Source organism: Amaranthus tricolor, chromosome 6, assembly GCF_026212465.1.
Source record: "Amaranthus tricolor cultivar Red isolate AtriRed21 chromosome 6, ASM2621246v1, whole genome shotgun sequence".
NCBI classification, from domain to species: domain Eukaryota; kingdom Viridiplantae; phylum Streptophyta; class Magnoliopsida; order Caryophyllales; family Amaranthaceae; genus Amaranthus; species Amaranthus tricolor.
Genome location: NC_080052.1, coordinates 21334552 through 21360547, shown reverse-complemented (window position 1 = coordinate 21360547; position 25996 = coordinate 21334552). Strand labels below are relative to the sequence as shown.

At 37.2% G+C, this 25996-nt stretch overlaps 1 pseudogene; it reads left to right on the top strand.

Annotated features, from left to right (window-relative positions):
* The first annotated feature begins 1557 nt into the window (after positions 1-1557).
* On the top strand, positions 1558-25775 carry LOC130815675 (very-long-chain aldehyde decarbonylase CER3-like; annotated as a pseudogene).
* The last annotated feature ends 221 nt before the right edge of the window (positions 25776-25996 follow it).

The window sequence follows — 25996 nt, the reverse complement described above, 5'->3', positions numbered from 1 at the left end:
GAAATCAGTAGGAAATTTTGGACGTCTAAATTTTTTTCAGAAAATACCCTTTTTCTTAATTTCATCCGAAAATCACAAAATTCTTTTAATTTTTTTTTTTGAAAATTTTCAAATAAATGTTGGTCAAGATAACTCAAGAATAAGAAAAATAACCACTCTTGTAACTTAAAATTTAGCTTAAATTACATCCTTTGTAACTTAAAAGATGCCTCATTTAACTTTTGCACACTATTAAATGCATTAATTATAGCCTAAATATCTCTAATTGTGTATAATAAAAAATTATAAAATATTGATACTAAAACATTTAGTTTAGAAAGAAATAAATTAAACATGTTCGCTCATGACTATATTTTAATTTATAAATTAAAAATTAATTAAAAATTAAGATTGAAATGTAAATAGTGCCTAAAAGTCAAATAAAACATCCTGTTAAGTTACAGAGAAAGTACATTATTGAAATACCACAATAGCAAAAAAGAATTAAAAAAACGCATCAAATAAACATAATTATATTTTTCCGTTAACAAATCTGTAAAATGCATTAGAATATATAAAAAAATTTATATAAAAAATCTGATCATATATATATATATATATATATATATATATATATATATATATATATATATATATATGTATATATATATATATATGTATATGTATATATATACATGTATATGTATATATATATATATATATATATATATATATATATATATATATATATATATATATATATATATATATATATATATATATATATATATATGTATATATATATATATATGTATATGTATATATATATATATATATATATATATATATATATATATGTATATATATATATATATATATATATATATATATATATATATATATATATATATATATATATATATATATATATATATATATATATATATATATATATATATATATATATATATATACATTATAACTTTAAATATATTATGTTATTACCCTAAATAAATTATGTTATAAACCTCAAATATATGGTGGTATAACACCAAATATATTATTTTATAACCCCAAATAAACGTTGTTATAACTCCAAATATATTATGTGACTTTTACATTCCACTTCACGCGCGTGCGTCAATTTTTTTTCTTAAATTAACATAAATTAAATTCGGGTTGAACTTTTAAGAGCCGTCTTTACAAAAGACGATCTCTGAAGAGAACACCGTACATACTACCAAACAAAAATATGAAATATCCATCATTATATATAAATGTACTTTTTACAAGAATACGTGCGTGTAAGTTATTATGATCAAAATGTAAGCGAAAAATTGAAACGAAGTTGGTAGTACGTTGTTTTTACTCTTTTAGTCAGCCTAATAATATCTTTCCGAAGAGAAGAGAAACTAAATAAAGAAAAGCCAAATAAAACCCCACTTCGAGCGCCAATACCATAACTGATTGAGACTTATTTCATCTTAATTTATGGGCAGCTTCATTGATGCCCTTTATAAATATGGGCTTCAGTCTTTCAGATCTAAGGCATTCACATGTATTTTGTTCTTCCAAATTTATTTTCTTCTTTGAGAAAGAGCATTAGTTATATTAGGTTTTTGGTAATTAATTATAGCTTCTAAATTATTATTGTTCAAACATCATTTAAAAAGAAAAGGCTTGGGAAAACAAAAACATGGTTGCCCCTTTTATTAGTTGGCCATGGGAGAACTTTGGCTCTAATAAGGTTAACAAACATTTGCGGCCCCGGCTCGTTTGGTAGGTGGTAATAAACGATGGTAATAGGAATGAAAAACTAGTGTAATTTTAGTTGAAAAATCTCTTGGCTACCTTAATGGACATTCTTGTCCAACTTTAATTATCTCCTTTTCTTTATAAAATTCATTCCAATGCATTATCATTGGGAGATGTGGCATTAGGTGGTAATGAAAATTTGTAAACAAAAAAACTTTTTTGTGATAAAAGTTTCATTGCCATGGGAATGATATAGAACTTTTGATACAATTTTACACCATAAATCATTCTCATTACCATCACTTAGTACTACTAACCAAATGAGCCGTTAGTTCCTTAACTACTTATATTACAATACTAGTTAGGTAATTAGTTGCATCTCTTATTCCCTCCTATTCTTTTCATTTGTCCTATTTCTCATTCACATATTTATCAATCACGATCTTAGTTTGTATTTTATTATTAATTTATATGTTAACATATAGTCAAATGAAATCTTATTCGAATTTGTCATGGTACTATTTATTCAGTTATTTTATTTATTTAATAATTTACATCATGTTACCAAAATACCCTCCAACCTCTACGGTTGACCTTGACTTATGGTCAATGGGCTTTCCTTTTGATCTCCCATCCTCCCTGAATGGCCCATGGGCTTTTCAACCCCAGAATACCCTAACTTCCCTCCCAGGAAGTAACTACCTATCAGACCTAACTTCCCACTCACTCCTAGTTGGTTGGTGATCCTTCTCTTAAGGCTGATAACTGCCAACTACTTTCTTGTCTTCATCATGGCCATCAGTTGATGCCCACTATCTCCATGATGGCAACTACCCTTCAGAAGTAACCTCCTTCTCCACCATTATAAATAGAGGCTGTCATCCATAGGGGAAGGGGGTTAGCATTCATAATATTCATACTGGCACTCTTAACTCATTGAACCAACCCAAATACTACCAATCACAATCATAGCAATTTATCTTGCATTCATACTTTTCTTAGTCCATACACAAACATCCGATTTACGTTCTAACTTGAGCGTCGGAGGGGTTTTCCGGGAGATCACCCCCCGGACTAGGCTAACGTGTTGTTTTGCAGGTACTCGAGTCGCTTCCTCTTGCGAATTGCCGATCTTAACAACGCTTCAGTTTACAGCCTTTCAAGTGTATTCCACTTCCTCGTTTCCTCACCGAAACAGTTTGGCGCCGTCTGTGGGGAGTTTTGAACAAAAAGTCATGGCTCCCAAGAAAAACACCACTCAAACCGCAACCGTGCATAGCACAGATACAGACACTTCCGCAGGTCACGCTAACAATCAAGCCGTGACCCGTCGTGATCTGGACATGCTGGCACGAAATCTCACGGCCGCCTTTTCTGAACAACTCCGGGCCGTTATGAATAACACTCCCTCCCAACAGCGAGTGTTGGAAGATATGGCAAATCAAATTAAAAACCTGCAAGACCGGATTGAACCCCATCAGGAGATACCCAAGTCTCATGAGTCTCAGGATGGGAACTCACGAACCTCTCATTCCAGTAGACGCAACAAGAACAGGCGGGAGAGATCCCGTATCTTTCAAAGTGTCAGCAAGACAGCCACACGAGAGGGCGAATCCAAAACCGCCTCCCCTGATGCTCGTACCTTCTTGGAGAGCAAAAAACGAAAGACGTCTGAAAGCGTCCAGTCTCTGGTGGATAAACGAAGGGAGGAACGGAAGAAGGCACAACTCGCCGAGTCTAGCCCTCCCCCTAATTCCGTCCACATGCCGCGGAATGAAGACGACAAGAGTGTCCTGGCCGGTGAGCCCATGCCAATAGTATCTCCACTGGCCCCCGAGATACTGCATACCCCGAATCCGGGGAAAATAAAAATCCCAAACATGGCGGCCTTCGATGGCACCACCTGTCCGGAAGAACACCTTATGGCGTACAAAAGTCTGATGCTGTTGTACACCACTGAATCTTTGCTATGGTGCAAAGTCTTCCCGACTACTCTCACCGGAGTAGCCTTGACATGGTACACTTCCCTTCCTGGAGGAAGTATCCACAACTTTGCCCAACTAGAAGGCAAGTTTCTCGGCCACTTTGTGGCCTCAAGGAGGCAGGAGAAATCAAACTTCCACCTGCTCAGCATCACCCAACTGGAGGGGGAGTCCATATCCTCCTATCTTAAAAAGTTCCACGAGGCGGTACTGGAAGTGACGGATTTGGAAGAATCAGTCGCCTTGAACGCCTTGATCAACGGAATGAAGGCCCAAAGGCTCAAGTTCCAGTTGGTGGAAAGTCAGGTGAAGACATATGCGGAGGCAATGAAGCAGTGTCAAAGTTACGTCACAGCCTCTGAAATATGTCAGGCACATGACCCCAAAAGGCGGAAATCAGATAAGAAGGACGTCGCACCCTCCCATCAGTCCTTAAGGAACAGAGAAGAACCCCCGTCTAGAAGGGAAATGAATTACATGCCGCGTCGTCCCGTGCCTCCCTCTGACATGGGACCCCCTAGACCCCGTCATGTTTATACCACGGAAGGGGAGTCCAGAACGCGCAATCTGCTAGACGGGGGAAACGATCCGATGTTTAATCGGAATAGAAAGGATATTTTCTTTGCCGTCCGTGATAAGTTGCCGCCTCCACCTCCCACTACCACTCCTTCTGAGAGGCGTAATTACAATCTGTGGTGTGACTACCACAAAGAGCACGGCCATACCCTCACTCAATGTCGCGAACTCAAGCGCATCCTGCATCAACTGGCCGATGAAGGAAAACTCTCGAGGTTCCTCAGCAGGAGGGAATATGATGCAGGGAGAGATGGAAATAGACGATCGTGGAATCAAAGGCGCGGATCACCCAAGCGGGAAGAGGCAAGGCGCGAGAGTTCCCACACTCAGGGGACCATCAACATGATTTTTGGAGGATATACTGAGGAATATCCTACCGTTCGCGCCGCTAAAGATAGTGTCCACACTTTGCTGAAGGGACCCCCAAAAACTATCTCAAAAGGGCCAGTGATGAAATTTGATGCCACGACCTACCAAACGCTGCAACAGCCCCATACTGACCCCCTGGTGGTCACTCTCAAAATTGGGCAGATGAAGGTTAAAAGGGTTCTCGTGGACACTGGAAGCACGGCTGATCTCATTACGATGGAATGCTTGAGAAAGATGAAGTTCGAGGAAAAACATTTGCAGCCTCTGGACAAGCCGCTGATCGGGTTTGGGGGAAGTCAAGTCATTCCGCTAGGAACAATCATTCTCCCCGTGCGGGTAGGGGAGAGGAATGAAAGTAGGTCCATGCCCATACGTTTCACAGTTGTGGATCTCACTTTCCCCTACAACGCCATCATGGGGCTTCCCCTCATTAACAAGATCAAAGCTGCAATCTTCCCTCATCAACTCTTGCTGCAGTTCGAGCGAGATGATGGGCAAGTTGGCGTCCTCAAGGGAGATCAGGTAACAGCTCGCCAATGCCTCATAAACACTCTGAAGCGGGGGCAATCCACGACACCCGCCAAGAGGGAGAGGGAAAGTCAAAACGCTCCAACCGTGATGAGCGTTTACATGGAAAACCCTGGCACACATGAAAGGCCCCGCCCCATAGAACGATACGAGGAGGTGGACATGTTTGAGGGGAAGCAAGTCAAGATAGGGAAAGATCTTCCTGATGTGATCAAACAAGACATCGTGGCCACCATTGCGGAGTTCCGCGACGTCTTTGCCTTTAGTACGGAAGAAATGCCTGGCATCCCTACAAGCGTCATGTGTCATAAACATGACATAAGACCAGGACATAAACCAATAAAGCAGAAGCTGCGGCATCAGGGAAGAGAACGGACCGAGGCCGCCAAGGAAGAGGTTGAAAAATTGCTGAAAGCCGGATTTATTAGAGAATGCAAATATTCTGATTGGTTATCCAATGTCGTCCTTGTGAAGAAACCAAACGGCAAATGGAGGATGTGCGTGGATTTCACAGATCTGAACAAAGCATGTCCCAAAGACGATTATCCTCTGCCCAAGATAGATCGTTTGGTGGACTCCACGGCAGGCCACGCACTTTTAAGCTTTATGGACGCCAATGCCGGATATCATCAGATTCAGTTGGCACCGGAGGATCAACCACATACGGCTTTCATTACTAGTATGGGAGTCTACTGCTACAGAGTTATGCCCTTTGGTTTAAAAAATGCTGGAGCTACCTATCAGAGAATGGTCAACAAAGTTTTCCAATCTCAGATTGGACGGAATTTAGAAGTGTACGTTGATGACATGATCACAAAAAGCAAGCAGGCAACTCAACATGCCGCGGACTTGCGCGAGACGTTCAACACCCTCCGAAAGCACCAGATGAAGCTCAATCCTGAAAAATGCGTCTTCGGGGTTACTGAAGGAAAGTGTCTCGGTTTCCTGGTAGACGAGCGGGGGATTGAGGCAAATCCTGATAAGATTCATGCCATTCAAAACATGAGATCCCCTACCTCTGTAAAAGAAGTTCAAAAGCTCACTGGGTGTATAGCTGCTCTGGGAAGGTTCCTTTCAAAATCCGCGGACAAATGCTTGCCTTTCTTTAAAACAATAAAGCAACATAAGTTCGAATGGACTTCGGAAGCAGAAGAGTCTTTCCGCCACCTTAAGGAGCACTTGTCTGCCCCGCCAAAATTAGTTTCACCCATCAACGGGGAGAAGCTGATCTTATATGTCTCCGTCTCCGAATACTCGCTATCCGGAGTTCTTGTGGCTGAAAGGGAAAAGAAGCAGCTCCCGATATACTATGTGAGTCATGCATTTCGCGGCTCGGAGGGGAACTATAGCGAGGTGGAAAAGGTTATATTTGCAGTAGTGATGGCCAGCAGAAAATTGAAGCCATACTTCCAGTCCAACCAAATCATTGTTCGGACTGATCAACCTCTGAAGAAGATTCTGGAAGGAAGAAACAAATCCAGCCGCGTCACAGATTGGGCCAACCAGTTAGCGGATTTCAGCATTGAGTACGAGCCTCGTACAGCAATCAAAGCGCAAGCCCTTGCTGACTTCATTGCTGAAAGCACTTCCCCGCCGCTTAAAGAACCTAATCTGAAATGGAAGTTGTACGTAGACGGGTCCTCGACGCAATCAGCAAGTGGGGCTGGGCTCCTCATTGTATCATCCGCCGGGGTCCGGATGGAAAGGGCGGTCAGATTCGAGTTCGCGGCATCTAACAATGAAGCCGAATACGAAGCCTTACTGATGGGGCTGAAAATCTGCCATGAAGCCGGGGCTCAAAATTTAGCCGCGTTCTCTGACTCTCAATTAATAGTGGGGCAAGTAAACGGGGAGTACGAAGCTAAGGATGATAGCATGAAAATGTATTTACAGCAGGTGAAGGACTTTGCTACAAAATTTGACAAGTTCACCTTGGAACACATTCCACGATCCAAAAATGCTCAAGCAGATTCCCTAGCAAAACTTGCCAGCTCCGCAGATACATCCGCGGCTCGCGACATAATTTGGGAAGTGCTCCCTAACCCCAGTATCAACTTCATGGTCAACACCATCGACAGATCTGAAACATGTATGGGGCCGTACGTCGAGTACTTGCGAAATCAAAAGCTCCCACAAGACGAGAATCAGGCCAAAATGCTCCAGAGGAAGGCCAGATGGTTTGAACTCCACGATGGAACGCTCTATAAAAAGTCGTATACACACCCCCTTCTGAAGTGTGTTGCCCCTGAGGAAGGAAATTACATCCTACGCGAAATACACGAAGGAGGATGCGGAATACATCAGGGAGTGCGAACTGTTGTTAGCAAAGTCCTTAGGAGTGGGTACTATTGGCCTTCAATCCGGAGAGACGCAGAAGAATTGATCCGACGATGCCCTGAATGTCAGTATCACGCAAAGATTGGGAGGAAGCCCTCTAACTACTTGACCATCATACAAGCAGTCCTACCTTTCGATAAGTGGGGTTTGGATCTCCTTGGCCCCTTTCCACCAGCAAAGGGGCAGCGCAAATTCATCATTGTGGCTATTGACTACTTCACAAAATACGTTGAAGCGGAAGCTCTCAGTTCAATCACGGACAAGCAAGTATGTCAGTTCATATGGAGGAACATCATCACAAGGTACGGCATACCACGGGTAATCATAACGGATAATGGTAGGCAATTTGTCAGCAAGAACACCATCGAGTACTGCGACAAGTTTCATATCCAAATCAGATTTAGTTCTGTGTTTAGGCCGCAAACTAATGGTCAAGTAGAGTCTGCGAACAAAGAGATACTAAATGGCATCAAAAAGAAGATCGAAGGGGTTAAAGGCAGTTGGGATGAAGAGCTACCCGGAATCTTGTGGGCCAGTCGAACCACCGTAAAAGAAGCCACAGGCCATACACCGTTCTCTCTAGTATACGGGTCTGAGGCCGTACTTCCAGTAGGGATAGGAGTACCCTCCACAAGGGTCACCTATTACTCGTACGGTGAGAATGAAGAGGGAAAAAGGGCAAACTTGGACTTATTACTAGAGACAAGGGGAAATGCACTGCTGAGATCAATGGCACAAAAGCAAAAGATGGTTCGTAGCTTCAACCGCCATGTCAAAACCAGACATATTCAGGTCAATGATCTCGTCCTCCGGAAAGTTGAAGCTACTGGGAAAATGGTGCAAAAAGGAAAATTAGGGGCCAACTGGGACGGACCTTTCAAACTCACAGGTATCATCAAGCCAGGAACGTTCGAACTAGAAGACATGAAAGGGAAAAAACTACCCCGTCCGTGGAACGGAGACCACTTGAAGAAATTCTTCATTTAATAAAATTTGCAAGGGGCAAACATCAGCCATCAGTCTTGCAGCTTCATCAATACTTCATCAGTGACTCGGTCTTGTCAACAATAATCCGCGACTACATTCATTCCGCAATATAATTGCGTTGTCATTTGAAATCTCTTCTGTAATCATCATTTGTATTCATTTATAATCATCATTTTCAAATTATCCGGCACCTATGTTCGCACATGGTAAAGTTCTATTGCAAATATTATTAAATCAATAATCATAAGTCGGACCCCTTGAGAGGGATCCCAATATCAAAATATTCTAAGTCACAAACGAACCCGTGACATCAAAAAGTCGGACCCTTAAAAAAGGGGTTTCAATAACAAAAAAAAAATGCGAAGTAAATTCCCGCAAGGGGTCGTGACAATGAAAAGTCGGACCCCCAACAAGGGGGAAATAGGAAAATTTATCCAAGATATCAAGCTTCCTCATAAAGCCGGAGGGTCGATAAGTCGGACCGCAGATCTAATGCCGCTTCACCTTCCACGACATTACAAGTTCCGTAGCATAGATAAGTCGGGCCCTTAGACTGAGGGTCCAAGATCAAAAATTCATCGATATTCCGCGGACTCATAAAAACGAGGCCACGGCATCAGAAATTAGAAGCAGGGAAATCAAACCAACTTCCCATACATTTAAAAACATCAAAATATCCAGAGTACAGAGATGTTTGCAAAAATTTGAAGCTATTACAAATGTAGAGTACATTTACAAATGTCGAGAATACATGTACAAAAATCATAGATCATCAAAAAAGGCGTCAACATCTTCGGCGGCTTCACCCGGCGGCAAAGGAGACTCGGCCCTTCCCTCTTCAAGACTAGGGGTGAAGCTTACATAATCCTCTACGTTGAACGGCTCCACCCCTATCCGGGACAGCTCCCGGGACAAGCCCTGGAGGTTTCTACCTTCATCAATCAAAAGGTTGGAAAGATCAAGGCACAAACTCTCCAGGCTGGAGAGCGCCAGGTTCCTCGGGACATCTGACGCCGGAGGAGAAGAGAGAGCCAACTGATCCAAGTCGAGGCATAGTGCCTCCTTTTCAGCCTCAGCGTTCACCTTCTCGGACCAGGTTTTCTTCTCCTCCGCGTCCCAGACGGCGTCGACCAATACCGCCGACTCACCCTCCAAGGCGGAAGCGAGGTTGGACAAAGCTTCACTCCCCTTCTCATTGGCAGTTTGATGAAGGGAAGTGAAATCCATGCCCAACTCCAGGGCGGCCAAGCGATACTTTTCGTCGCTTATCATGGAGCCGGCGTTCATCATCTCCGCCGTCAGATCCCCCACGAACTTGGACGCTTCCGGCTCATCCGATAGTAGCCAGTCGCGAGCTATACGGGCCTTCCTCGATAAGCACAGTTTGTAAACTTTGGCCGCGGATAGAACCATCTTGAAGTGGGCAGAATCAGCCGACACCTGCTGCATGAGTTGCTGGTTCTGATGAACGAGCTTGGCGTGAGTATCCATCAGCAGGCTGATTTCGTGGCCAAGTGTCGCCGATTTGCCGGAAGCAGCGTCTAAGTTCCCAACAGTTTGATCCAGCTGCTTCCTCGCTCTTTCTCGCCACTGTTCTGTTCTGACCAAGCGCTCCTTCAGCTCAGAACACTTGGCCAGTTTTTCCTTCAAGCTCGGCAGGTCCTCCCGCAACTTTGATAGTTCCTCATTCAGCTCTTCGCAGCGGGAGGTGAGAGCGGCCACGGTCTCCTGGTCCGCGGCACTTTGGCGATTGGTATTAAGCTCAAAAGCCAATCGTATGAGTGCCTGCGAAGAAACAATCATTAAACTCTAAAAACGTTAAGTAAACGTCAGAAAGTGAAAACTTATTACCTCGGACACCGAAGCTTGCGCCTGACGCACCCTATCGCGCGGCGGCATGGACTCCAGTAGGTCGACGTCCACCTTGCTGACTAGGTTAGACGTCGCCCTGTTAAAGCGCACGATCAGGCCCTTGCGCCCCAGCTCTGAAAAGGGCGTCTCATGTCGGAAGGGGGAAGCTTCGCGACGTCGGTAGACCTCCGCGAACTGTGACACGGGGGCCGCGGAAGACTCCCCCACCTTCTCTTTGCCCTTGTTCGAGATCGGCTCCGGAACATCTAGGGGGGATGACGCTTCCTCTTCAGCCGGCCTCATTTGAAGAGGCACGGCTGTGTGGATCATGTCCACAGAGGCCCTCTTGGCCGAGCTCTCGTGGGGGGAAGAAGAGTCTATTTTTCTCTTCTTTCCCTTCCCGCTCTTCCTCGCCACTTCCTTCGTCTGAGGAGGAATCACCCTCTTAGACTCATCAGGAATATGGACTTGTCTCCTCTCCTCGAGAAGGCGGAGAGCTTCCTGCTCAGAGGGCACGTCATCCAGGCCCTTATCTACGGTCGCCGAGTCCTATTAAGAAGAAGGGAAGTCAATAAGCGGATTCGTCCAGACAAAATAAGGAAAATATAAAGTCCATACCTTAGGGGGAGTAGGCAATGGCTTATCCGCGGCTCTCTGGGCAGCCGCCTGTGCCAACCGCATGATGCTAAACTTCTTCATTAGCTCCGGATCCTTTGCCCTCAAGTTTTGCTTGGCTATCCCTGAAAAACGAAGAGTTAGAAACAAACTAAACATGGTGTGACATTGAGGGAGAAGTCAGACAATCTTACTCCGATCGATAGCCAGGCTGATGCCGAAGGCCGAGAGGAGGTTCTCATTCTCCAACTCGGAACGACCGGGGATCCAATTTAGCTGGACGTTCATGGGTTTCCTCCCCAGTTGAACGTCCATCTTAGCGTACTCAATTATCACCGCGTCTTCGAAAAAACACTGCGGGATTCCATTATTAAACCCCGACAGGTTGGGTTTGATGTCGAAGGAGGTCTTGATATTCCAACCTCCCGAGTTGTATAAGTATGCAAACTTTGTCCTATACCCCTTTTGGTTGTCGGGGAGGTCGTGGACTATCTTCAGTCCACGACGATGAGTAAACGTAACCCAGCCGCAGCCATGTGTTTGTGAGTTACACAGGCGAGCTCTAAAAATGTACCTAAAGGCAGTCAGTGTAGGTGGCACGGCCAACACTTTGCATAAGATCAAGAAGGCCACCATACACCCCCAAGCGTTAGGATAAAGCTCGGGCACCGAAACATTCAACCGCTCTAGCACCTCCCTAAAAAATGGGTGAAGAGGGAATCTAAGCCCTAGTTGAAAAGAAGGAAAATAAGCCGCTATACAATGCGGGGGAGGAAACCTAACGGTATCATAGTTCCCCGGGGTGATAATATTTACATTCTCCGGCAAACCCCACTTGCGAGAAATGGCTTCACGTTGGCTGTCCAAATCTCTTTTGGTTTGCAAATCAATGAAGTAATTTAGGGGCCCGCCGGCCGGGATATAAAATGAAGGAGGAACTGGTGCTGCACTCTCCCTTCCGGAAGACTCGGAAGATCCGTCTGTTTTATCCATATCTACAAATAACAATCCTTCTAGGTCAGGATTTATTCGCGGCAAGTAATTAGGGAAAAAAGCAATGCTCACTTCCCAAGGAGCGGTTTTCATAATCTCAGGGGTGTATACAGGGGACACGGATGACTCCTCCCCGGCTCTCATTGATTCATAATGGGGGGTAATTCTCACCGAACTACTTTCGTCCGAATCATTCATTAACACCCCCTTTTTATTAAGACGCCTATGTACTACCGAAGGAGTTTCCGGAAAGTTAGTAGGGTTAATATTTGAGTTAGACACGGTCTCTTCAATAGCCGCGACGTCCATGTTAATAAGTGATAAAGTAGTAGGCGAAATTTGTAAAGAATTAAGATTAAATTCATAAAACAAATTCAAAGTCCTAAACTAACATTCAAGAACAAGTTGAAGAAATTCAAGAACAGTTTGAAGATTAACTTGAAGAAATTTGGAGATCTGGGAATAAATTTGAATACCTTTTGAAGAGAATTGAAGATTTGTCAGAGAGTTGATGAAGATCTGTCAGAGATCTTGAAGATCTTCGAAAATTTCTCGGAAATTTGAAGGGAGGATGAAGATTGTCAGAACGCTTCTCTCTACTTTCTCTTTCTAGCAAATGAAAGTTTGAATGAGGAAATGAGAATTAGGTGAGAGGGAACTGTTCCAACCACCCTATTTATAACAGCAATAAATGCATTGGGAGTTGGAATACATTAAATGGAAAAGAATCCCAAGCGAAAAGCCGGAAAGTCGAAAAGTCGGACCCTTAGTGAGAGGGGAAATCTCCAAAAATTCTCTAAGTTAACCTAGACTGGCAGTCGTAGGGTCGATAAGTCGGACTCCCAAGGAGAGGGAGAATTTGGAGATTTGTTCCAAGTCTTTCACCATCTGAAAGTGCCCGGGGAGTCGATAAGTCGGACCCCAAACTGCACCTCCATGAACGAAAATTATTCTAAGTATGGAAGATTACAAGCTATGCTGTCCGACTTATGGACATGGCGGATGTCATGCCCTATTACCTTCACTACAAAGCCGTCGTATCGATAAGTCGGACTCCTTGGAGCACCCAGTCATGATGTAAAAATTCCAAGTACAAGATAATCTCATCTATCCGTATGATTGATAAGTCGGACCCTCAAATGGTCCTTGTCACTTGGGAAATATTCTAAGTATAGGAGATCTCAGGTATGTCCGTGTAATAGAGGACACTAAATAAGGTGAGCATTCCGCATCATAGATGGGCGAGGAGCATTCGTTTGGCACCATCCAGAATTTCCGTATGGTCTATAAGTCGGACCCTCCATGGATGCCAGCTTGTTGCAAAATAACCAAGTATTGGGATGTCCGTGATATCAGAAGTGAAGCCAGTATCCGGACTTCAGGGATAATCCACGGCATCGTTTATGTCACGGCCCTGTATATTGTACTGGGAGGAAGTCTCTCATGTCGTCCGTAAAGTCGATAAGTCGGACCCTATGGTGGGTCAAGGTTCTTGAAAAATATTCGAAGTACCTACGTTGGCCGTGGGATGGATAAGTCGGACCCTGTGGTTGGTCAAGGTTATTGAAAAATATGCTAAGTATCTAGGTTGGCCGTGGGGTCGATAAGTCGGACCCCATGGTGGGTCAAGCTTTGAAGAAAATTTTCTAAGTGTTCTACTTATCCGCGGAGTAGATAAGTCGGACTCCTATGTGGGTCATACCTTGAAGAAATTTTTCAAGTTTCGCTCATCCGTAGGGTCTATAAGTGTCGGACCCCCCTGTTGATCAAAAATTGAAAAAATCTTAAGTTTGGAACAGGTTTCGTGTGATGTCGCGGGATATGTTATCTGGGTACCGCGGAACATGCTGTGTTTTATGTCACGGAAAGTGTTGAATGATATGCCACAGATCCGTGTCTTTTCCTCGACGATGGTGCTGCTGCCTTATACACACGCCTGGGGCTTTTCCGCGGCATGCTTCAAGCCGCGGCCTAGTTTGTTTGTTCGTTTTTACATGGCCATTTCGAAAAGGTCATAACTTTCTCATTACAACCCGGAATTCGACACATGAACAGTCGATTCGAAGCTTACGAGCTCAATTTTCATAATCTACTAGAAGATTCACCTGATTGGTTCCGCATAAAGGACGATGTTTCCGGTTGTTGGGGCTATCTCTTCACATCATCCTTCATGCGTGGGGCTAAATGTCATGGTACTATTTATTCAGTTATTTTATTTATTTAATAATTTACATCATGTTACCAAAATACCCCCCAACCTCTACGGTTGACCTTGACTTATGGTCAATGGGCTTTCCTTTTGATCTCCCATCCTCCCTGAATGGCCCATGGGCTTTTCAACCCCAGAATACCCTAACTTCCCTCCCAGGAAGTAACTACCTATCAGACCTAACTTCCCACTCACTCCTAGTTGGTTGGTGATCCTTCTCTTAAGGCTGATAACTGCCAACTACTTTCTTGTCTTCATCATGGCCATCAGTTGCTGCCCACTATCTCCATGATGGCAACTACCCTTCAGAAGTAACCTCCTTCTCCACCATTATAAATAGAGGCTGTCATCCATAGGGGAAGGGGGTTAGCATTCATAATATTCATACTGGCACTCTTAACTCATTGAACCAACCCAAATACTACCAATCACAATCATAGCAATTTATCTTGCATTCATACTTTTCTTAGTCCATACACAAACATCCGATTTACGTTCTAACTTGAGCGTCGGAGGGGTTTTCCGGGAGATCACCCCCCGGACTAGGCTAACGTGTTGTTTTGCAGGTACTCGAGTCGCTTCCTCTTGCGAATTGCCGATCTTAACAACGCTTCAGTTTACAGCCTTTCAAGTGTATTCCACTTCCTCGTTTCCTCACCGAAACAGAATTGTTTCATTTTAAACTTTATTAATGCGATTTTTTATAATGTTACAATATACACAGCTAAAGATACAAAGGCTTAATCTATAAGTAAACATATAATAAAATGAAATCTTATTCGATTTGTTTCATTTTAAACTTTAGTAATACTAATATTTTATAATTTTAAAAATACACAATTAAAAATATTAAAGTTTAAATTAATGAACTAATGAACCGGCAATGAGAAATAAGACAAATTAAAAGAATATAAGGGTGTATTATTATTTTTTTTACGTCAAATTTCTTTTATAACTAATCAATAAAATAAAGAATGGAAAAAGGTCTTTTTATGATCATTTGTTATGGTAATATGAGCATATGCATGATACAACATTAGTCTAAACTAAATTAATATATTATTATTTATATTGTACTCCCTCCGTTCCTTTTTGTTTTTCCACATTACTAAAACGGGTAGTTCCATAAGTTTTTCCACTTTAGAATACTTTCCATTTTTGGAAAGTTTTTTTCCCATTTATACCCCTTAAAATCCTCTTTTCTTTTAATGTACCCATTTTCTTTTATTTATAATTATTTTCTCTCTCATACTTCCAATACAATCATTACTTTACACTACTATTTAATTAAAATAATACCCACTACAACCTCATACTTTCAATACAATCATTACTTCCCACTATTATATAATTAAAATAATACCCACTACCACCAAAGATTCTCTTTTTCTTAATCTTTGTGAAATACCCAAATAGGAAGAACAAATAGGAACGGAGGGAGTAGTATTTGCTATATGGACCTTTTATTGCACAAGTAGCACATTTATGGTGGAAAGGAGAATCAATAACCAATACATGGAGCTTCCATATTCTCCTGTTATGCTTTCTTAGATATTCAATCTATCAGCTATGGCATACTTACACCACCATGCTCTTTCTTAGTTCAAAGCATCGAATTAATCAACAAGGCATCGATATGAAGCAAATTGATCATGAGTGGGATTGGTACGTACTATTTCATCATTTATTACGTTCTTGTTTTTTATATCAACGCTAATGGTTCGATTAAGAATTACAAAATAGTAGGTTCGAAAAAAATAACGTTCCTATCCAAATTAATTAGTCCCACAAGCGAACTTGATAGGGTTCGCATGTGAGGGGACTGTTGGGATGATTAATCACACATTGAAAAATTAAAAATTTTGTGCACAATTTATAAGTAAATAGAACCCTTCCTCATATTATCATATGATTTTGAAATGATATCTCTTTGACTTTTATGGAGTGTGTGCACCTCATATTTTTCTGATATATAATGTGCTTGTATATACAATAATCATATTTTTCTGATATATAATGTGCTTGTATATACAATAAGTTCAATTTAATTTAAGAAACTAACTCAACAAAAAGGTTTAACTGATGTTTGAAGGCTTATCATGCTATATACTCTAACATGCCCCTTACGTAAGAGTCCTTTGAGCTAGAAGTGTCATAGACCACAAACCTTCCTCATACTTGTGACTCATTTGAAAACTTTTTGTTATATTGGCTTCTGATCACATGTCAACGAACTAACTCAATTAAAAACTTAAGCTGAAGGTTGAAGCCTTAAGATGTTTTATATATATACTACAATTAATAATTTTTATATAAGGATTAACTATATAATTTTCTTTTTTACGTGATATATATATTTTATGTGTTTTTTTTAATTACAAATATGACAGGGATAATTTCATAATCCTTGAAGCACTTGTGGGAGGTTTGATGTTGTATATATTCCCAAGTTTAAGCAATAATGGAAAAATGGCATTGGACCAAAGGGGATTAATCTCAGTTGTGTTGATTCACATAGTGGTTTCAGAACCCTTGTATTATGCATTGCATAGGCTTTTTCATTACCAACCAAAACTATTCAAGTCATACCATTCATTGCATCATTTATCTCCTGTACTTCATCCTTTTACAGGTATTGACCAAGTTTTTATGATCCTCTACTTATTTTATGTTTTAGTTATACTTAGGGGGTGTTTGGTATGGGAAGAGAAAATATAAGGGAAAGAGAATTAATAAAGAGGGGTAAGGGTATTTGTTACTCTTGGTACATGAGAGCTAACAAAATAAAGGAAACAAATACCCTAGAGTAACGGATTTCATTTACCTAATCTCATACCAAACAAAAAAATTAAGGTAACGGTATTTGTTTCCGTTACATGATATTAATTATCCCATACCAAACAGGCCCTTAGTCTCTTTTAATTAGCAATATTTTCTTTTTGAGTGAGAATATGTGAAAAGAAAAATAGAGTTAAAAAATAATACTAAAAAACAAATAAATTATACAAATAAATGATTAATATGGAAATTGAGCAAATGTTTTTTAAACGAGATGGTAGACCATTGTCAAAATAGTGCAAAATAGTGAAATAAATTAAAATAAAAAATAATGCTAATTAAGATGAAGAGAAGAAGAGAGCTAAGTATGTAAATGAGTTGTTTGAAATTCCATAGGTATCAGAAGTACACACTGATATACTTCCTCGCTCTGTACTTTTCATTTTGTATTTTTTTTTATTTTAAATTGTCTTGTGGATTTTGCAATTTGCATCCTTCTTTTTTTACAATGGTCACACTGTGGGGATGTTTCGCAACATTTTTTTTTTTTTTGGATAATTTTATCTTTTTTTAATACAAATAGAGAGTTGAGTTGTTAAACTAGCTATTGCTGATGTTTGGTAAATCAGTTGGCTAAAACAACTTATTGTTTCGAATAAACTGTTTTTGAACAAGCTGCTCATAGCAACATGTTTAAAATTAGTCGGTCAAATCAGTTAATGAAATTAGCTGGTCAAACCAGCCATTACAATATGCTATCAGTCATTTGCCAAACACTCCTTATTTTTCTTTTAATTTCATGCATCCAGAAACTTAGCTTATATTTTCTCTCCATTTTAATACTCAATGAGTCAATTCTATCCCACTTATTTTTATTGTTTCTCTCTTTTTTTAACACAATTTTCCTTTCTATTAAATTTCACCCATTTTATGACAAAGGATGACAAGCAGGTAATTAAAATTATACGGGTTTCTTACTACATCCGCCCCAGTTAGAACGGATATGGGTATGAATTTAATGGTTAGTGGGTGAGTATAGGTACGAAGAGTGGCTATCACCATGGGTACTTGGTAGGTGTTGGGTATGAGCCCCACCCAATACCCACTCGTCCCATCCAATGGTTGCTCGCCTTATATCTAAAATGCATATTTCATTAATCAATTTTATATGATTTTATTAATAACTATTGACAAAAAATTAAAAAAATTAATTTTATTTTATTTTATTATATTATACAATTTAAACAAATTAGATTTACAATTAAATTTGTAAAAATTTATAGAGTATATATATAATGCGGACGTAGAGTGAATGTGAGGCAGACAAATATTGAGTATACTCATCACGATATACTTAGTTGGCCATAGTAAGTGGAAAAAGATTTTAATGCATATCCATATGAATGGACGTGGTATAGATATTTTTACCCGCCATAAATAGTATATAAATAATGGGTTTATGTTAATATTAGATAAATATGGATATGAGAGAGGACATATCCATTCATCCGCATATTTTGCTATTCCAATTTGCAAAATGAGATGCACATTGTAATACTTGTCCAAGTTCATGGGATGTCAAGTTGAATAGTTGACAATGATATTGTTTAATTGTTGAAAAGATTGGTCTGATTATGGACATTGATTTTATGTACTTACCCCATTTTGATTTGGGACTCAAATAAAAGTTGCGGGATTATTTTAGTTGCTGTTTCAATTTATATTCATAAATCAAGTTTAATATAGGCATGGTAAGGAATTAAATTAACCAAAAACTAAGCAAATGATTAAGACTTTATGATATGTTATATATACGTATGATTTCTTTCACGAGAGTCATTTGGAATAGAAGTGTACGAAATAAAAACATAATTCATACACAATTAGACAACCTAATAAAAAGACTGTAAAATCCACATAGTAATTTGCCATATGGAATATTTCTTAACAAAATTAGTATCAACTTATAGCTTATTATTATGTAGTATATCACAATTAGATATGTTCTTTTAAATTTCTTCGAATATTATATTTCTGAATTTAAAAGCTACATAAGATTTCCGATTAAAATTTCGTAAAATATATATTTACCTTTTGATGTTGAAGTATTTGCTAACTGATAAAGTTTCTTCATTAAAATTTTAATTTCTAAAATATTTCATCATGAAACAAAAGATACATAATAATTAAAAAATATTTTGAGAATGACAAAGAAATATTGTTGAAAGATTACCCATATTTGCCTTAAAAAGTACGAGAACTTTGATTAATACTCATACTAATAAATAAAAATAGGACAAATAGGGTGACTATCCCTATTTGAAAATTGGCTAATAAGAAGAATAGGACGGAGTATATTGATATAAGAGTCTTATTCTAATATTAAAAGATTAATATATATTGCATTTTGCAAGTACTTATATATGGGGCCTAGAATGAGTCTTTATCTAAATCTGATTTATTTTGCAGCTGGAAATGCAGTATTTATAGAGCATATCTTGTTGATGGGAATTTATGACTATTCCATTGGTTGGAGCTGCTTTGATTGGATATGCTTCCACAAGCTTGATTTACGTTTATGTTTTGGCATTCGATTTTCTAAGATGCATGGGTCACTGTAACGTCGAAATATTTCCACATCAATTTTTTGATGTTTTTCCTTTCCTTAGATATCTTATTTACACTCCTACGTAAGCTTCCCTTTCGGCCTTACATACCTTCTTTTCACTCCTACGTTAGCTTTCCTTTCGTTTACTTAGCTTTGATGTTGTACTTCGTAGAAAGTTTAATATTTATGGCTTTCTGACATATATTAGGTAAGTTCGAAATCTTTTGATTCGAATATGGTTTATTTGCTTAATCTGATTAAAAAATACAATATAATTTTGATCTTATTTATTTTTATATATTACTGTGATTCGATAATATATCTCTAATATGTTAGACGATCAATCTCATTTCATCCCCTTGCTCTCAAGTCTCCAAACCAACCCATTTTATAGACAAGTGCAGGTCAAATCAACGCTTTTACTTAATTGGGTTCAAAATATCTACCAAAAACCCTATTTCAAGTTGTGTTTAGATCGGATGGGTAAGAAAAATCAATTTTTGATGGGTCATACCTAATCTTACCAAATATCTCATTAAATAGTTGACTTATGTAACTAACTTAAAAATCAATTAAACAACGTGCTCAAAAGCCAATAAAATAAACATTCATATAGAATAAACATCCACATAAAACAACCTAACTATTTTTCAATGTTTCTCATTCACTACTAGTACTATTTTTTTATTACATCTACATATTTATCCCTTTGTTTCATAAAATAAACATTTTTATTATTTTTTTTCACCATGTTAAAATTTTTGCATTTGAGACTGTATTGGAAGATTTAGGAACATTTCTTGTAAACGTTTTGACATGCAAAAAAAAGTAATTGATCAAGTTCCTTTTAAATTGTGCAGATATCACACTTTACATCATAGTGAGCAAGACTGTAACTTCTGTTTATTTATGCCCATTTATGACCTTTTCGGCAATACTCTCAATAACAAATCTTGGGAGTTTCAGAAGCGAATACGTCAAAACACAGGTTTTGCAACAATCCACAACCTTTTTATGATATGTACTCAACATATATATATTCTTTTATTTTTTTTATAAATTTTCAATTTTCTCTTTCTTTTCTTATGAAATTTCTATGAAAAGATAATTTCAATTTATTATTAAAAGCGATATATTATAAGAAAAGATATACTTTATTTACAAAGGGCTAATGGGTGTATATAACACATAAATTAAAAAAATTGCAGGAAAAAATGTGAAGGTACCAAATTTTGTATTTTTGGCACATGTAGTGGACATATCATCATCAATGCATGCGCCATGGCTATACCGATCATTTGGATCCATGCCCTACTCTATAAAGTGGTTTATGGTGCCTATTTAACCAATTGCATTTATTGTTATGTTAATGATGTGGGCATGGGCCAAGCCCTTCACTGTCTCTTTCTACAATCTCCGCAACAAGTTGAACCATACTTGGGTTGTCCCTAGGTTTGGCTTCCAGGTATATATCTATTTCAATAAATTTTAATTGTTGTCAAATTATCCATGCAAATTAATTAATAAGTTATTAGTGCGAAGAAATTAAACTGATTCAACTTAAAGTCTAATCTGATGATTTATTGCACGTTAGAGGACTTTTTGAAGGTGTGCGAGGTGGTCGACCACACAGGACTGACTCTTTTTCCGTGTATGAAAAAGTTAATTGAAAAAGAAGATATTTATACTATAAATAAGATGCAAAATAAAAGTTTTGTACAGTGCCCTAAATTTTTCAATAAGGCTCAGTAATTCCCATGATATACACAAATTATTGTGAGAGACAATCTCTCCGAGAAAATCATTAGATATATGGGCTAAATAACTCAATTAATACAAATTAAAGAGAAAAATAAGAATATAGGTTTCTTATTTTAAGGTCGTTTATTTAAAAGATGATCTTTTATATGATTAGATGCATAATACATTATTTACTTTAGTTACACTTACACTGGTTGAGATTGCTTTATTATAGTGGTTATAAAATTAATATTTTGTAAATTTAAATTCATGGGCAGTATTTTTTGCCATTTGCAACAAATGGAATCAACAAGCAAATAGAGCAAGCAATACTCGATGCAGATAAAATGGGTGTCAATGTTCTTAGCCTAGCAGCACTTAACAAGATGTGTTTGAATAAATTTGTTCATTTTACAAGAATTTGTTTATTATTGACACTTCTATCAAATTGTGTTTGAAAATAACTTATAGTAGATTTTAGTTATAAATTTATAAATGAAAATGTTGAGAATAACAAATTTTGGTAATGTATATTTAAATTTGCAAATTTAACTATTTTCAAAACATTAGAATAATTTGTAAGGTTCTAGAACTGTTAACTTTTAACATACGGAAAACTAAAATCTTCTCAAGACCCGATTATTGACATGAGATGAAACGAATAAATATCGAGATGAGAAATTATACCTTTATAGGTAAATTCACAAGCAAAATATAATCACGAGACAAGAACTGTAAATGTAGTTCCTCTATTATAGTCCACCCACAACGTCTTACAAAACCTCAAATACTAGTACGATGTTTAAAAACGACTATTCTTAAATCAATTTTGTGTGTATATTATCGTTATATTTTACTCACAATTGCTCTCCAATTTTAACAAAACTTACGGTACCACTATGGATGTCTCAAGCTTATTTCTTAGAGAACATATATATAAAGATTCTCCTTTTAAGACTTTTCAAACCCACATCATAATGAAATTCGGTTACATCCCATCCTATTCCATTCCATAATGCTAATTAATTATTAGCTTAAATTGAGTGTGTTAAAGAGTCTCACACATAGTCAAGTAGTTTAATGCAAGGGAGTTGCATGGTTTTTTTTTTTATTTACTTAATATAACTATTATTATACTCCCTCCGAACCAATTTAGATGTTCTATTTGCTTGGGCACGGTTATTAAGGATGGTGTGGGATCCATTAAAAAGGGTAAGTAGTGAAGGGTAGTTTGGTAAGTAAGGTATATGGGGGTATATTCGTAATTACTTGTGTGAACTAAGGATATTTAGGTAAAAAAAGATTGACAAAAATAAAAATGGGACAACTAAAAAGACTTTGCCAAATAAGAAAACGGGACAACTAAATTGGTTCGGAGAGAGTATTAAATAGTGAGATTATGAATAATATCTAGTACCAATTAGATTAATCATATGAACCTAGACTATATAGATCCAAACACACAAAATGATCTCACACGTTGATATATTGTGACCTAATAGGTTTAGCGACATTAAGCTCTCGTACCATTATTAAATAACGGTTTAATGATATTTATTGGTCTTTAGTTAAACATAAACGTTACTCAATGTAAACTAAATTAACGTCTTGTTGTATACTGAATTAATTATGTTAAATGACTTATAAAATATTCACTTGATTATTAAACATTTCTAACATAATTGTCTCAAATTGAAATTTAAAGTTTTTAATTCGTCAATTATAGATTTTCAAATGGAAACAAAGCATAAGATATTTTGTACTTACATGTTGTATCTTTTTTCTTTTATCGAGTAGGGGATTTTTTGGCAGTACTCTCCTTAATGGGTATGAGTTGCCACCTTTTTTCCCTTCTCAAACCTTGATCATAGTTTTTTATGTGCGAGATACACTGGGTATGATTAATGATGATGTTGCATCTCTTTTGACTGGTAATAATAGCATAATTGGTTCACATCCAATTTTGAAATTTATTATTCATCAACTCTAGATTTTTAAAGGAAATCATCGTATCCAAACATAATATTATTATATATTTTTGCAACACTTTGATCGCTAATAGCTTGATTTGCAGAATGAGGCTTTAAATGGTGGAGGGACACTCTTTGTTAACAAGCTCCCAAACTTAAGAGTTAGAATTGTCCATGGAAATACACTTACAGCTGCTGTTATTCTTAACGAAATTCCGAACCACGTTGGGGAAGTCTTCTTAACGGGCTCAACTTCTAAGCTTGGTCGAGCCATTGCTTTGTATCTATGTCGTAAACATGTGCGCGTATCGGTAATCAATTTACTCTATTTTAAATACTTTCTTCCTATGTCTGTGTAGTCTCTCCTATTCACCTAATTACGTGCACCATTTTTTTACTCGGTTAATTCATTTTAAATACTTTATTTTTATTTTGAATGGAATAATTTGCAAATTACAATCTTAAAATCTAGCACTTTTGCGAATTACAACTTTAATGTTTAATTTTTACGAATCACAACCACCAAAATATTAAAGTTTACAAGTCTAGGCCAAAAACAAATAACTCCGAACACTTAACTTAAAATCCCGACCATCAAAATGATCGTAATTTTGTGTTTCAGCTTGTACCTGCAAACTTTGATACTTTAGTCGCTGCAATTCGGAAAAAATAAACATTATGGTTGAAATTCGTAAAAATGCTAAATTTTAAGGTTGTAATTTGCAAATTATTCTAATTCTTTTGGATAAATAAAATTTATTAATTTATCGTTACTAAACTAAAATCTTTTGAAAATTAGATAAATAACTTGACCAATTTTCCCCATTGAATTTGGTAAATTTAACACTCTCTTTACTATTCATAATGTCCCAAATGACTTTCTTAATTTTCATGCAAAGTCAAATAAAACAAATACCATGAATAGAAAAAAATATTATTTAATGTTCAGTGTTTTTTCGAAAGGAAGTTATCCAATTATTTACCAACAAAAATTAAAATACCATTTAAGTTTAGTTTTAAATTGGTGAATATAATAAAAAATTAAAATATATTTCGTCTGTTCTTTAGATTATGCTATATTTTCTTGTTTACTCTATTTAATTCACAAATCATTAATAAGTTTAATTATGCATGATAAAATTATCAAAAAATTAATATTAATAATACTTATATTAAGAAGATGATTCTAACAAAATCCCACCAACCTCTGCATTATTAAGAATTATTTTATATTTACATGTAATATTGGTATTATTGTAGATGTTGACTTTATCAACGAAGAGGTTTCAAGATATTCAAAAGGAAGCTCCAATAGAGTGCCAAAAATACTTGGTACAACCGTACAAGTCACCAAGTATCAAGCAGCCAAGAACTGCAAAGTAAGCTCACGTGTCGTTCCTTTGCACTTAAATTTCATAAGAAGTTAATAATTTTAGTTTTGTTTGTTTCGCCAAATAAACTAAAATTCTTAGGAATGTGATTTAAGGAAATTAATTCCTCGGACATAAAACTTTCTATGAGAATTTTTTATTTATTAAATTAATAATTCATTTAAGACATTTCATTATAACATAATACTATTTGACCTAAACAACTCAATTATATTAATGGATATATTTAGTTCAATATTTATTTGAAGTGTTACTAACAACATACAAAGGTTCGTTGTTAACTACAAAGACTTGGTTAAAAAAATCAAAGTCTTTGTTTGCTCTTACTAACAGCAAACAATCCAAACCTCAACTCTAGGCAAAAAGTGCTTACTTTGAAAAATAAGTTCAAACGTTGTTTATTTTATGATTTTTTTTAATAATTTTTTTGCTTAATTCATTCAAATTTTCTTATTTAATGTTTAACATAAATTTTCAAATGAAGCGGTTTTACGGTAAGCCAATTGCATTTGTGATGGTTCAATGTACACTTACAGTCTTAAAATGGTCACTTATAACTTTGGAGAAATCTTAAAACGACAAATTATAACCTTCAATTGGTCATTTACTGTATTATATTGATCACGTCTTATATAATATTATAAAGTGATAACTTCTAATCTTAAAGTGACTAGTTATAAAATTAAATGATTACTTTTATAATATGAACGTCATTACTTATAACTTTAAAATAAGCACTTAAATTTTAATATGATTTTTTTAAGACAATAAACTAATTACATGAGTTGACGAAATTTTACAGAATTTTCTAAATGTTTAATACGTCATTTTAGAGGTTATAATTAACATTTGAAATATTAAATTAGCCACAATTTTGGTTACCCTTATGTATGATTTATTCTATTCAAAGCATCACTTTAATTGTTTTAAAAGTTACAATTTTAAAGTAAATCAATTTGAACACAAAATCTGATTTTCGAAACATCTAATCAGCTGAATGAGCACCTCAATAATTGCGCTAAAGGCACGCTTTCAGCTGAATGGAAACCGTTTAACATCTATCTTCACCAAGTAAAGCCATACACAAGTAACCTCATTTTGATTTAAAAGAAAAGCAATAACATCTGAAACAAATAGTTGGCTCGATGCACACAACATACTGAATTAAGGTATTGCATAGGAAGATTATTTACCTCACTAGAGTTGTCTGGAGAAAACCATCATAACAACACTCCAAGATGAACAACTGTAACACCCCGAGATTTTAATAACGTAATTATTTAATATTTTAATAGTTTTAAAGATTTTACAATTTTATTTAATTATTT